Consider the following 15,916-nt stretch of genomic DNA (forward strand, 5'->3'; position numbering starts at 1 on the left):
CGATGGATCTCTTCCCAAACCTCCCGTTTCCGATCCGTTATATGCACCGTGGATCCGCTGCAACACTATGGTTCTCGCTTGGATTCACCGATCAATTTCTGATTCCATCGCAAAATCGGTACTTTGGATCGATACCGCTGCTGGTGTTTGGAAGAATCTACGTATTAGGTTTTCTCAGAGTGATATCTTCCGCATTTCCGATCTACAAGAGGATCTGTATCGTTTCCGTCAAGGAACGCTTGATGTATCTGATTACTTCACTCAAATGAAGATCTACTGGGACGAATTGGAGAATTATCGTCCAATCCCTCACTGTAAGTGCTCAATTCCCTGTTCTTGTGGTGGAATTGATTCTGTTAGGGTTTATCGCGAACAAGATTACGTTATTCGCTTTCTTAAAGGCTTGAATGACCGGTTTTCGCATTCTAAATCACAAATCATGATGATGAATCCTCTCCCGGACATTGATCACGTTTTCTCCCTGGTTATTCAACAAGAACGTGAAATGCTAGGCTCTAATTCTGATTCAGTCTCTGAAGCTACTTCTGACTCTGCTATGGCTATGCAAGTCAATTCCAATCAGAGCAATTTCAATGGTAAAGGGGGATATTACAACAAAGGCAAGGGCTCTTCTAAAGGTGGTAATCGAGTTTGCACTCACTGTGGCAAAACAAATCACATCGTCGACAATTGTTTTGAGAAGATTGGCTACCCTCCCGGATACAAGACCAATAAGTCCAAGAATTCATCATCATCATCTCAGGCCAACAATACCTCAAATGCTTCTGCTCTGGAATCAACCCAACAAGGTTCCTCTGCACAGTCCAGTTTTCAGTTTACACAAGAGATGTACCAAGGCATTCTTGAAGCTCTTCAACAGTCAAAAGTTGGTTCTCAACCAAAGGCCAATTCAGTAACCACATCTCCCTTTGCTTTGCATTCCCCTTCCTCCAATCCGAATGGTAAGAATCCTTCTCTTTGGATACTAGATACCGGTGCTACTGATCATATTACTTTTGATCTTTCCTCTCTTACCACTTATCAAAACATTGTCCCTGTCCCTGTTTCTTTACCCAATGGATCACAGGTTCTAGCTTCCATCTCTGGTAGTGTAGTTATCTCACCTTTAATTACTATCCATCATGTTCTTTACATTCCTTGCTTTCATGTCAATTTGATGTCTGTCACAAAATTAGCTAGTACAAATAATTGCCATTTAAGTTTCACTACTGATTTGTGCAAGATTTTGCAGAATCATTCTCTGGAAACGATTGGTACAGCTAAGCTTCAAAGAGGATTGTATGTGATAGATACTGCTGATATGATTCGTTCTTGTAATTCAATTTCTTCTCATTCTTTTGAGCTTTGGCATTCCAGATTAGGACATGTATCAAATTCTGGTATGCAAGCTATTTCTAAACAATTTCCTTTCATACCTTGTAAGAACAACATGTCACCTTGTGACAGCTGTCATTTTTCTAAACAAAAGAGGCTTCCTTTTCCTAATAGCATTACTACTTCTTTATCTCCTTTTGAACTATTGCATGCTGATGTTTGGGGTCCATATTCCACCATTTCCCTTCTAGGACATAAATATTTTCTCACCTTAGTAGATGATTATTCCAGATTTACCTGGGTCATTTTTCTCAAAAATAAAAGTGAAACTAAAAACCACATTATTAACTTTGTTGCTTATCTAGAAAATCAATTCAACACATCCTTAAAATGTCTTAGATCTGACAATGGGACTGAATTTGCCTTAAATGATTTCTTTCTATCTAAGGGGATTATCCATCAAAAATCATGTGTTGAGACCCCTCAACAGAATGGTGTAGTTGAACGTAAACACCAGCATATTTTGAATGTGGCTAGGTCCTTCTTTTTTCATTCCAATGTTCCTCTCACTATGTGGAATTTTTGTGTTCAACATGCTGTCCATGTTATAAACAGAATTCCTAGTCCCTTACTTAAGTCTAAATCCCCTTATGAATTGTTATTCAAATTACCACCTACCCTTCTCCACCTTAAAGTCTTTGGTTGTTTGTCCTATGCCACTACTATACAAGCACATCGTACCAAATTTGACTCTAGAGCCAGAAAATGTGTTTTCATTGGTTACAAAGATGGTACTAAAGGCTACATACTTTATGACCTTCACTCACACAATATTTTCCTCTCACGCAATGTTATTTTCTATGAGCATTGTTTGCCTTTCAAAACTGTTCCTGGACCCACTCCCTCAAATACTCCATCTAATTTTCCTCTTTATGATGATCCTTTGGACATCTCACCTCATCCTTGTGTGGACTCCTCTCCTTTATCCACCGGTTTGATAGACAGTACAAGCACCAGTCCTGCATCCATTCCACCCATAGATCACACTTTGGACTCTAGTTCCTTACCTACCCCTGCTGCTACAGCTCATCCTACTCATCCTACTTCTGATCTTGATCAAAATTCAATAGATCAAACATCATCCCACATTACTAATGTTCCTGTTACTTTAGAGCCACCCTTACCCTTATCTACCAAAGTGTCAACTCGTCCAAAACGACCTCCTGGTTATTTACAGGACTATCACTGCAATGTCATATCTAGCTGTACCAATCAGTTTTCAAGTAATGTTGCTTACCCCCTTTCTTCTGTTTTATCTTATAATAATTGTTCTCCTGATTACAAAATATTTTGTTGCTCTATTTCTTCCACCATTGAGCCCAAAACCTATAACCAAGCTTCCAAATTTGACTGTTGGAAGAAGGCCATGGATGCTGAGATTACAGCTCTTGAGGTAAATAAAACTTGGACTGTTGTGGATCTTCCTTGTGGAAAGGTTCCAGTAGGTTGCAAATGGGTATATAAAATCAAGTATCATGCCAATGGCACAATAGAAAGGTACAAGGCCAGGCTTGTGGCCAAAGGTTACACTCAGATGGAGGGTGTTGACTACTTTGACACTTTTTCCCCAGTAGCCAAGATGACTACAGTACGTGTTTTACTAGCTGTTGCTGCTGTTAGGGGTTGGCATCTTGAACAACTGGATGTCAACAATGCTTTCTTGCATGGTGACTTGAATGAGGAGGTTTATATGTCTCTTCCTCCTGGTTATGATGCTTCTTCCCCTTCCAAGGTATGCAAATCGAACAAGTCCTTATATGGGTTGAAGCAAGCTAGCCGTCAATGGTATTCCAAACTCTCTACTGCTCTTACTTCTTTGGGCTATCAAGTCTCTCAAGCAGATCATTCCCTTTATGTCAGGTCTGATGGCACTTCCTTTACAGCTCTATTAGTCTATGTTGATGACATTGTGTTAGCAGGCACTTCCATGGAAGAGATAAAGTCTGTCAAACTATTCCTTGATCAACAATTTAAGATCAAAGATCTTGGTCAACTTCGATTCTTTCTTGGCCTGGAAATTGCAAGGTCATCTTCTGGTATTTTCCTAAATCAAAGAAAGTACACTCTTGAGCTACTTGAAGATACTGGATTTTTGGGTTCCAAACCGGCTTCAGTACCTCTTGATCCTCACACCAAATTATCTGCCACTGATGGTGTTCCCTTTGATGATCCTTCTGGCTATAGAAGACTCATTGGCAGGCTTCTTTATTTGACTCACACAAGGCCAGACATCTCTTTCTCTGTTCAACACCTTAGTCAATATGTTTCAAATCCCTTAGTGCCTCATTATCAAGCTGCTACAAGAACTCTAAGGTACCTAAAATCTTGTCCTGCCAAGGGAATTCTATTCTCTAGTCACAGCCCACTTCAACTCCATGGTTTTGCTGACTCCAATTGGGCTTGCTGTCCTAATACTAGGCGATCCATCACCGGCTACTGTGTTTTACTTGGTAGCTCTCTCATTTCCTGGAAATCTAAGAAACAAAACACTGTTTCTCGTTCATCTACTGAGGCAGAGTATCGTGCGTTGGCCTCATTAACATGTGAGTTACAGTGGTTACAATACTTGTTCCAAGATCTTAACATTAACTTTCCCCAATCAGCTTCAGTTTATTGTGACAACAAATCTACCATATATCTTGCCCACAATCCAACATTCCATGAACGCAGCAAGCATATTGAATTGGACTGCCACATCATTCGACAAAAACTGCAGTCAAAACTGATCCACCTCCTCCCAGTTCCTTCGCAGTCACAACTGGCTGATGTGTTTACTAAACCCCTTCACTCTCCCTCTTTTTCCTCCATGATGTCCAAGTTGGGATTGTGCAGCATACACCATCCAACTTGAGGGGAGCTATCAGCTTTATTACCATTAGATTTGTATATATCTAAATTAGTTAGTTTTGTAATTAGTTAGTTACAATTCTGTTAGGAGGTTAGAAGATTTCTCACCTTGTATAGATTAATATATAAGGCCTAATCCTATCTGTAATAAGACAGAGTTTTCCCTTTTCACATTCAATGAGAATGAGTTTTCCTTTGTTCACCTTGATCCTCTTGTCAACACCTTCATTGTTAATTTGTGCCGAATCACAAAACGGCACTGACACCACCTCCGCACACTACAACTTCGACCTCTTCACCATTAGTGCCGACAGCGACGATGTCCGAACCGCTCACTTCGCTGCCAACTACGACACTTCCGTAGCCATCTGTGAGTTTCCTTTCTCCACTATCTCCTCTAAAATCACCAAAGGCATCGGCGAAACATGACTTTCTGATTTTTTAAATAAAGTCATCACTGGTGATGAGTTGTTTTTTGTTCGTAATGCATTCAAGATAAATAGGCAAGGTTAATCACTTTCTTACATTCTTACTTGTTGCTTATGTTGATAAATTGGCAAATACTTCAATGTATCTCAAATAATAAAGTTAAAATGATAATAAAGTTAAAATGAAAGTCGGAGGGTTGAATTATGTGAACTTTATTTATATGTAAATATTTTATCAATGAAAGAAGTTAAAGAAAATTGACTTAAAAAGATTATGAAAAAAATAATTAAATTAACAGAAAATTAAATCAAACAAGAAGAGAAATTAAATAAAAATTTAAATTAATTAATTAAAAATAGAAAAGATGAGAAAATTCAATATCATTGTAGAAGAAAATTCAGAATATGAGAATGTTGAAAATTTAGCCTATTAGGTTTACTCTTTAACGTGATGTTAATGATTTTTCTCTATTTATAATTATTTTAATTTTATATTTGCATCTACTAATATACTCTAACTTTGGTCCCCAATAGACATGGCAAAAAAACCCGTACCCGTGGGTACTCGCCCGAATCCGTCTCGACTTTGACGGGTAGTACCTGAGTTAACCGGGTACAGGTTCAGGTTCGGGTTTTCCCCGATAACCAAAAGTCGGGTACAGGTACGGGTATGAGATTACTAGACCCATCCCAACCCCGAACCCGAACCCGCCCCGCCACTTAAAATCTTTAGAATTTTTGCATAATTTAATCAAAAGGTATATAATTTTTATTACTAGTTAATTTTATTTTAAAATTTTTACATAATTTAATATTATTTTCTTAACTATTTATGTAGACACACGCGTTATAATAAATTTATTGATATATAAGTAGTTAAAAATAAATGTTTAACAATCAATTTATTTTTTCTAAAATCAAATTTTTAATATTTTTTTACAAAAAAAAATATTTTTCTAAATGGTGTGTGGAACGGGGTTGGGGATACTCGATACCCGACGGGTACGGGGATGGGACAATAAACTCAAACCCGTCGGGTATTGGGTACGGGTATGAGGATATGTTGAGGAGTCAGGGTAAGGGATTGGGGAGACAATACCCGTACCCGACCCGCCCCATTGCCATGTCTAGTTCCCAACATGAAAGAGTCTAATTTATTTATTTTCTCTCTCAAATCCCTTTTTAGAGCTAAAATAGTATATTGCATTAGGAATAAATATGTATAAAAGGCTAAACAAATATCAACATTGATTACTTTCCTTAGATACTTTTTCTTAGTTCAATTAAAAAATAATGTTTCCGAACATTGTGAGTCATGTGTGAGTTTCCTTTCTTTAATTAGTTTGTTTTCCTTAATTATATTCTATTGGAAAAAAAGATAAAAAAGAGAATGGAGGAAAAGAATGACTCACAATATTTATTTCTCTTTCTTCTAACTTTTATCTTCTTCTATATAGAATTATATTCTCTTCAAATTTATGTATGTCTTTTTCTTATTCTCTCTTATTCTCTATGTAGGTTAGTAGATTTTTTTCACTAAATTCGACTTTACTTTTCTTAATTAACCATTCTTTTCTTAATTAACTTGTTTTCTTTAATTAGTCTTCTTTCCTTAATTAATTATATTTTCTTTAATTAGCTATGTTTTCTTTAATAATTTATTGACAATTATTTGAGCATAAATATATTTATTTATTTATTACAATTTGTTTAAGTTTGATTTTTGAAATTGCAAGTTGGATTTGTTGTAAAACAAAATAAACATTAAAAAAAATAAAACAATATTGATTTTTAGAAAACGTCTTAAAAATTATATATTTTAAGACAATTTTTAGAAAATCATCTTTAAATCTACACGTTTTTTAACATTTTTTTTTAAAATAACACATTTTAATCTAAAAAATCAATTTAGAAACTCAGAATCTAAGATGATTTAAAAATTATCATAAAAAATGTTAATTTTTCACAACAATTAATTCAAAAAAATATTAAATAATCGTCCTTGAAAGATTTTTTTTAATAGTAAATAAGGATGAAACAATATTTTAAGTAATAATATTTTTTATTATTTTTAAAACCTTATCATTTTATTATCCCTCTATTTCTATCATATTTTTCTTCAACCAAATCATCTCTTTAGTATTAAATTTCTCTTCTTTTCTCTTCTCATCTATTTTTTTTTTCATTCTCTTCTTTTAATTTCATCCTCACAACCAAATGACCCCTTAATGAACAGTTAGGAGATCAGCAACTGAATTATACGTTGGACCAAATAATGAATTAATAAAGTGAGATGTTTGTATTTGATTTTGACAGAATAGATGTATTTTTTTAGTGACTAAAATAGGTGTATGTGTAATAATGTCTACTTGGCTGCCTTCCACATCATCGTAATCAAATGCTAGAAATATTTTTTTCGTAATCTTTATGAAAAAAAAGTTTAAACATCCATCATTTGAGATGGAGGAAATAATTATAACTTGCAAATTAAAAGAGAACTGATCCCGAAGAAAGAAGTTACATTTTCTGACGGGCATTCAATATTTGATCTGAGTTTATGCAAAGATATGGATATGAATGCGTTGTAAAATGATTAGATCATCTCAAAACCACAAACATAAACTTTTTAGCTTATAAATTATAATCGAAAATTCATTAAAAAAAAAAAAACTTATATTCCATATATCAATCATTAGATGCAAGTGCATCCTTCATGCAGTTCTTTTATGGAATCCTGAGGATACGTTTCCTGCATTACGTTGGAGATATCTACATGAAAGTAAATGTCAATTAATTATTGTGAATAAAAGAAAAATCGACAGCCTATAATTACCTCAAACATGCACAGATGCACTAGAGGATATTGAAGGACGTATTTCACCCCAGCTTTAACTAGCAATAACTCAAATTAAATAAATAAATAAACTTTAGGCCAAAATATAAGAATTGCTTTTAAGAAATATTTTTATAACATAATTTATTTCTGTTATAAATTTGATTTTTTAATTTCAAAGAAAAGTGTTACTGTTTTGTATAGCTTAGCACATAGATCAATAAATATATAATTATTTCAATTTATCCAATGATTTTAAATTTAAGTTTTGAATAAGTAAGTTAAATATTTATAAAATCAGAGGTATCTAAAGAATTATAAGATTGATCAAGTAGTTGAGGGAAGAAGAGAGGAGAAAAAAATTATAATTAATTTTAAATCTTTTCTATTAAAAAAATTAACAGAGTTTAATATTTAAGTATTAATTGTATTTAAAATTAATTTATATTATTATTTAATCATAAATTATTATTTAAATAGTTTTTTTATAATTAAATTGACTATGCAAAAACTTTTTCCTGCATCGATGTACAGTCTTTTTTCTTAAATTAACAAACAAACATCAGCAGATAAAAAGAATCAGAATTACCCACCAGATTAATTGACATGAACTATAGCATGCATGCAGCAGCTAGGGTAGGAACAGCATCTACAAATTAACGACTAGCTAACAATCCGGTCTTTCCAATCGATGAAATGGTTAGTGATTATGACCCAGTGGCACATGCTCAGACTAAGCATGTCTTTTTCTCCGAACCTACACCTTTAGGGTTTCATGCATGGGATGGTAATTTGGAAAGCTGGAATCATCAAATTATAAATATGCCCCTTTATTTGTCTCCTTCTTTGTCCCTCTACACATAACTTAATGACACGGAACGAAAAAGACAACGATTTGATATATAAGTATGTCCTAATAAATTATAAAATCATCACTTAATTTTTCTTATTTATGACTCCGGATATTAAAAAATTGTATATATTATGGCTCAACTAATTTAAACAGTCATTAAGGTTAATCATATTTTTAAATAAAATAAAACCCTTTTTGGTGAATTAAATATAATAAAACATATGACGACTGATCAAATTAATTGTGACTACCTTTTCAGTGCTAATGTGATCATCTAATAAAAAGACAAGCAAAATTTTAGCGACAACTTGTTATTAATTAGCATTCGATAACACTTATTTAAAGTTTTTTTATTCTAACAGTTTGATCCATTCTATGATATCATATCACCCATGAAAGTTGTTAATTAAGATTCTTCTATCTAGCAACACCTTAATTAATATGGCATAACCTTAAAAGTTTGTTAAGGATGAGATTCAAAGGGAAAAATGATTTATAATGAATACCTTGACAATCAAATACAGGAAACAGAATAATTATAACGGACATTTTTTTATTAGCCAAAAGAGATTCATTTAAAAGGTACGGCAAACACCAAAAAAATGATGATGATTTACAAAGACCTCCCCCCTGCACATACGTTCACTAGCTTAGCAATCTAACTTGACCAATTGTTTCTATTCCCAAGCCCATAAATATCCAACCCGAGACATCAACATATCGCATATCACATGTTGATATTCATCCAACACCAGTTTAGACCCGATTTAAGCCACCTGATCTCATTTTCCTCCCCCACTAATATAATTTTCATCCATAATAAATATTGTATACTAGACAAAGGATTTGAATACCACTCAAAATAAGAGAAATGAAAAGTTTTAAGTTTAGCCTCCAACCATGACCAAGACTTATATTTTATTACCTCCATGACAGAATGCAAGTCAAGTAATTGATAGCGGAAGATGATGTTGTTTCTATGGCACCATAAGAACGGACATAATGCAAGGGGGAATTGAAAATAAGCTTAAAAACTTCTTTTAAAAAACATTCCATAATTTTTTGGACAAATAATCAAATTCCTTCATGAAATTGTAAGATGTTGAAAATTTTGTTTCTAAAAGATTAAAATTTAAAGTTTAGTCTTTAAATGTGTAAAAAATACAATAAATTAGTTTTATAGACAATTTAATAACAAAGTAATCCTTAAACTTTATAATTTAATATTAAATTAATCTAAAAAATATATAATTTATTGTTAAATTAATCTTTAAACATTATAATTTAATGATAAAATATCTTACAAATTTAACGATAGACCTAATAATTTAATGTATTCTTTACACATTCAAAGATTAAATTTGTATTTTTTATCTTTCAAAGTTCAATTTGTTATCACTGTTCAATGATAAAATATCTTACTTTTTTGGAGATGAATTTAATTATTTATTTATTTTATAATGGTGAAAGTGAATTTTGAACTACTAGTAGGTTCACACTGTTTACTAAATGGACACTTTCACCCCGCAACTTTAGGTCTTCGGAAGCCATGCAATAACGTGTAGCTAACTATTCCTATATACAGCATCATAAATGCGAGTGGGTTGAAGAATTTAATGAGTTTGCCTAAGTCATACTTAGTAACGTGCTTTGTTTTGAGTACTTCATTATTATGCATTTATAGCAAAAAGTCCACACTCCACTCTCTTCAATTCATGGATGTTTATCCAACATTGCAAGTTGTCGTTGACGTTTGCCTAGGGCTAGAGGTTAGCTTTTTTGGATGGCTCTTGGCATTCAAACCAAATCTGCAACCCGTGATCCTTAGTAATGATCAATAATCGCTCCTACGATTTTAACAACTACAACTAGTACTAGCAGTAATATTTTTTTTAAGCCAAACCTCTTACTGTTTTAAGAAAGAAAAAAGTAACTAGCTAACTCAAAATGAAATTATTTTTAAGAACTAATTTATAGTATAAGAATTTGTTTCGACAGGAACTCTTTTTTAAACATTTGGATAGTTATTAATATCTTATAAAAAAAATGGATCTAATATGTACATATAGATTTTCGTTTCCTGGAAATTCTCAAGCGCATATTAGTTTGGAGGTAAAATTTGCTATGCTAAAAAATTATTTAAAAGTTAGTATTTTTCTTCTAATCTAACTTTTTCATATTTTTTCTTCTCCTTTTTTAGTTTCCATTCCCCCTTCGTTTTGCTAGATCTAAAGGTATGTAATTATAGGGATTGTTGACTTATTTAATTAATGGTCGATACGAAAAAATTTCAAATTTAAATATGTTTAAAATAAAATAAAATAAATTTTATTTAAAAGAAGTTTGTACACCATACAATTAGTTAAGAGTAAATGATAAAGTACTAGTAATATAATTTTATATGAATAGGGATCGTTGACTAGCTTATTTAGTTAATGATAGGTACCAAAACTTTTCAAATTTTAAAATAAATTAAATTAAAATTTATTTAAGATAAGTTTGTACCAAACAAAGTTTAAGTTACGCATAAGAAAAAAAGTAGTTAAACGGTTATTCAATCTATATAACGATTAAAATAATTATTTTAAAGTAATTCAAATAATTATTTATGATTGAATAATAATAAAAAAACGTTTTACACTATCAATGCGACATTAAACTCTAGGAGTAAACCATAAAGTATAAACTAATATAATTTTATTTGAATAGTTTATCTAATTAATACTTTTAATTTCATTTTAAAAGATGTGAAACTGCTTTGGCTAAGGAACTAACAATAGTACTATTTCTTGCCTAATGTCTAATATTCAGCACGGGGATAGATCGAAGAATTAGTGTTTGATATTTTCCTATATTTATTGACTGTATCATCCCCCAAAAAAATACTGCAGTGGTACTATAATATTGCAAGAAAACGTATGATGCAGGTAAGATGCTTGGAGGTTGTCACCGAATTGAAAGCATCATGCATGTTGAGTTACGTTTGTTATTTTATGAAGATCCACGGAAAAACCCCACATGGCGGTGCAAGCAGAAATTTTCTTTATATAGTACGGGATATTTTTATCAGAATTAAAATTTCCCCCCTCTTTGAGAATTTTTCTACATTAATTTGATCACATTCACTTAAAAGTTTTTTAATATTTTTTCTGAAAGCTAAGAAGAGTCCCAGCTGTGAATCTTGATGTTGATCGAATCATGAGTCATGACAACGATCGAATAGCACTCATGTGATTACAGGCTGACTCGGTTGTTTCATAAATAATCCATCTGCCTTTATATATGTGTGTTTCCCTTTGTTGCAAATCACTAAGACTATTCGAATAAGACGTGCATGGTCTCCCCATTTTTTGAGATGTAAATTAACCAGACATGATAAAATATGGAACACTCAAGTAAAAAATGAAGTTTTTTTTAATAAGTGAGAATTAAAGATAATATTAGAGAATTTACAACAACTCATACATCATACATCATGTTTAATTAATTGAATTAAATTGCTTGACTAAAAAGAGATAATTTTTTCATTCATGAAAATAAAAATCAGGAGGCTTATAATAACTAGTTAAACTAGATTTCCTTCAACCAAAAAATAATAATTTAATGACTAAGGAGGCATGTATTTCCTATTTTATAAGTTTACATTCAAAATTTGAGTTAATATTTACGTTATACATTACTTTTCTGATATTTAAACACATAACACATGCAGTTTTACTTATAAACCCCATAGGAATAATGGAGTGGAGTAAGCCAAAATATTGTATATGAATATGATAATTGAGAAGTTTCTTGCTAATAGCTAAGTAGTATATGAATGTTTTTTTTTTTTGCATGGGTAGGAACCACCACATGGGCGTAATAATGAGCCATTGCCCAGGGGAAATGTGCTGTAACGTTTTCTTGAGCAATGCTAGGCTGTTATACGCGCGTGGTCCAACACAAACTGTTAGAAACTAATGGGCATGCAATGGCTTACGTTACAATCTGAGGTCCTAAATTAAATCCTAATCGTCTCTAGTCTTTAATGTTCGGATTAATGTCCCTTGGAAGATTTCAACTACGCGTTCAATCATGGAAAGTCGCGCATCCTGGTGGCAATACACTTATTTTATTCATAGCCTTTTACTATTCTTTATGAATAGTAATGGCAAATGTTACAATAACACTATCATAACTTTAACCTAGAATTCTTCTATAAAAAAAATCTGACCTTCAACTCGGCCGTAATATTGAGCCAATGAGGTTCTTTGTTTTTACAGAGCCGATGAGTTTCAGGATCAATAAATTAGGTTACTAGTTGACTTTAGACAAAGAAATAAAAAATTATTCCTTCCATTTTCTTTTATACAGTAATAAAATTGATTTCACACTTATTAAAAAAATTAATTAACTTCATTAAATTATATCATTTTTAATTAAAAAATAAATTTTTTTAAACTACTCCCATTGGAACTTGATATTAAACTTAAACCCCTATTAAATAAAGATTAAATAAAAAGTATTTTAGACTGTAATGAAGGAAAAGTAGTAAAAGAGAACAAAATGTGTTTTTATGTTTATAATAAAAGAGAATGGAGGAGGCATGTAATACTTCTTATAAATAAAATTTCACCTAAATTTTACAAATGTATATTAAAATTTCAGTTTAAATCAAATTTATATTTCTTTAGGTTAAAAAACGGGTACATGACGGTGTCTAACCCCAATTCTTTTTTGTGGGACTCTGATCCCTCTTTTTGCTCCCATTAATTACTATGACCGCAATTTCAATAGACTTCTTGAATACAGATTTTGCTGACCTTCCATGGGTTTTGGCCTAGTCCTTCTATGTTTTGTTCTCTCTTTTTTTCTATAAATTTGGGTTGAGTTTTGATAGAGGATCTTTGGATTAAAGGGGGTGTGTCAACATAGTTGGGATGCTTTAAACCTTTTTTTGATGTTGGACTTGCCCGTTTCAAAAAACAAAAACTCCCTCCAACTACAAAAGCTAGCTCTTAAACAACAACACAAATAACCCAACAATATGACATTGAATAAAAACGAAAAAAAAAAAAAGAGAGAGAACGCGTGTTTGTTTTAAGACTCTTTTGAAATCTTCCCCCTTTTTTTATTTTCAAAACTTGTTTTCAACACATTTTTATATTAAAAAAATCTGAATAGATTTTAAAAACAAAACAAAAGAAAATTTTATTTTGTTAATTTTTTTTTCAAAAAACAGATTTTAAAAAGAATTGTATAAGATAACAATATCTATCAATTACATATTCATTACTACATATGTGACATTTACCTACATTTTACAGAGTTCAAGTTCTTATGTTCAAAGTAGAGAATGAACTCTTTGTTTAAGTGAGTAATGACTCTAGTGTGTTTTAATGCTGAGACAATGGCATAAAACTGATTGTCATGCATAAAATACTTAAATTTGTCATCATTAAGTTTCTCATAAAAAAGAAAAATATAAGGTTGATCTAGTAGTTGAAAAAGAGATGAAAGAAGAAAGAAGAAAGAAGGAAGGAGAGATCACAAGTTTGAATATCCCTACTAAAATTTCTAACAAAACTATTAAACTAACATTATAGCTTTGTTTCCCTCTTCTGTTGATCAACTTTACCAAGTAACAAAGGTGCTAACTTGATTTTCAACTCATCTTTTATAAATAAGTAATTGTTTGCATAGTTGTCATACAAGCTAGGCTTGATAGTCTTATTGCTCGGGTCTCCCAAGAAGATGACATGCATCATAGGAAATTACATCACATCCTATATGATGTTATAATATTTCCTAGCAGTTGAAAAAGACAATATAACATTTAGAAACTTTGACCTTACTTTCTTTGTTAAGCCATTGGAACTTGTATGGAAGTGGATGTTTTTGTGTTGATAACTTATTCACCATGTAGTTTTATACTGCATTTTCACACCCTTTGTTTATTATAATACTAGCACGATACCTATCCATGCACGGGTGACGCCGACGATTATCCATGTTGTAAATGAGTTAAACAATGAATTATATATACTGAATTTAATCTATAGTAGAATATTTGCAAAAAGGTAAAATTTGAATTTCAATTGCACCGATAAATTATATAAATACTACTATTGCATTAGCTTTCCTTACATCAATTGCATATTTTCATGCAAGTCTTTCAAAAAAAGGATTAACTTATTTTAATAAATACATCCAACCAATTAATCCCAATCCTTCTACCGATTAACATATTAGAAAATTTTTCAAAACTCTTATCTCTTAGTTTTTGACTTTTTAAAAATATATTAACTGATGAATTAGTAGTTGTTGTTCTTATTTCTTTAGTACCTTTAGTAATTCATATACATGTCATGCTCTTGGATTATTCACAAGCAGTATTCAAGCTCTCATTCTTACCACTTTAGTTCCGGCTTATATAGATGAACCCATGGAAGTAGAATGCGCTTTGGTGGGATCTTCACATACAGAAAAGATTACAGTCAATTTGATGAGGATCAAGTGACATTGCTTCTTTCAAACCAAGGAATCCCTTAAATATGAATCAAAATGAATCTTATTATATGGTTGATCAAAGGTTTCTCTGATGAAAAATATGAATCAGAGTTTGAAGGAGGGAGGAGTCCTCAACCCACAACAAATAGAGAAGGATTTTTCAAACATTGTTTGAGTTCCTAGAATATGGTGCCCTTAGGGATTTCTATTTGATTGTATTGAAAGGTCCAATAAATTAAAATTTTCCTATAGGATCAAATCATTTCGGAATAGCAGATCATTTATGATAAAGAGGATGAGCTTCAAGAAAATGATTCAGAGTTCTTACAAAGTGGAGTCATGCAATACCAGATAAATCTTTTAACGAACAGAGTTTTTTTTTTTTTGAATCATTTGGGATCCCAAGAATCCACTCTTTTTCCTATTAAAATATCAATATTTTATCTTTGTGTTTGTAATTTTGTAAAGTTAGTGAATATGATAATAGTGTAGTCTTTTGATGACCAAAGATGAGTAGTAGCAGATCCACTATATAACGTTGATGTGAAGCAAAAACACTTCAAAACTAAAATATATATATTTTAATCTTATTCAAATATATAATTATTTAAAACTAAAAAATGTATAAGTTATCGTTTTGAATAAACATGACAAATGGATAGGAGAACAGGTATATCTCAAGTTAGTTTGCTAAGAAGTTAGTTACACATGGTTATCAAATCAATGATCATTCAATCAATTTATACAATGTTCTTATATGATACTCCTCTACTATATTTCAAGCTAGCTTTATGGGTATGACGGCATTATGTTTGTGCTAGTTGTATTTTTTTTTCAAACCATTTCATCTCAAATTTCTAATACTAATCAATATTGGTTAACGCTTCAAAACAACCACTACACCCCGGAGGAGTATTTTGTAAGCTACATCACCAGTAATTAATATACCAAAAAAAAAGTGTTAAAGGTTCATTGTTTACAACAATTCAACTTTTTTTTTTATCATTTTTTAGATATTTTAGTTTACAAAAGAAGTAGGGATATATGTCACTTCCCCAAAAATATATTCAA

Source organism: Glycine soja, chromosome 5 (genome assembly GCF_004193775.1).
Source record: "Glycine soja cultivar W05 chromosome 5, ASM419377v2, whole genome shotgun sequence".
Classification (NCBI taxonomy): domain Eukaryota; kingdom Viridiplantae; phylum Streptophyta; class Magnoliopsida; order Fabales; family Fabaceae; genus Glycine; species Glycine soja.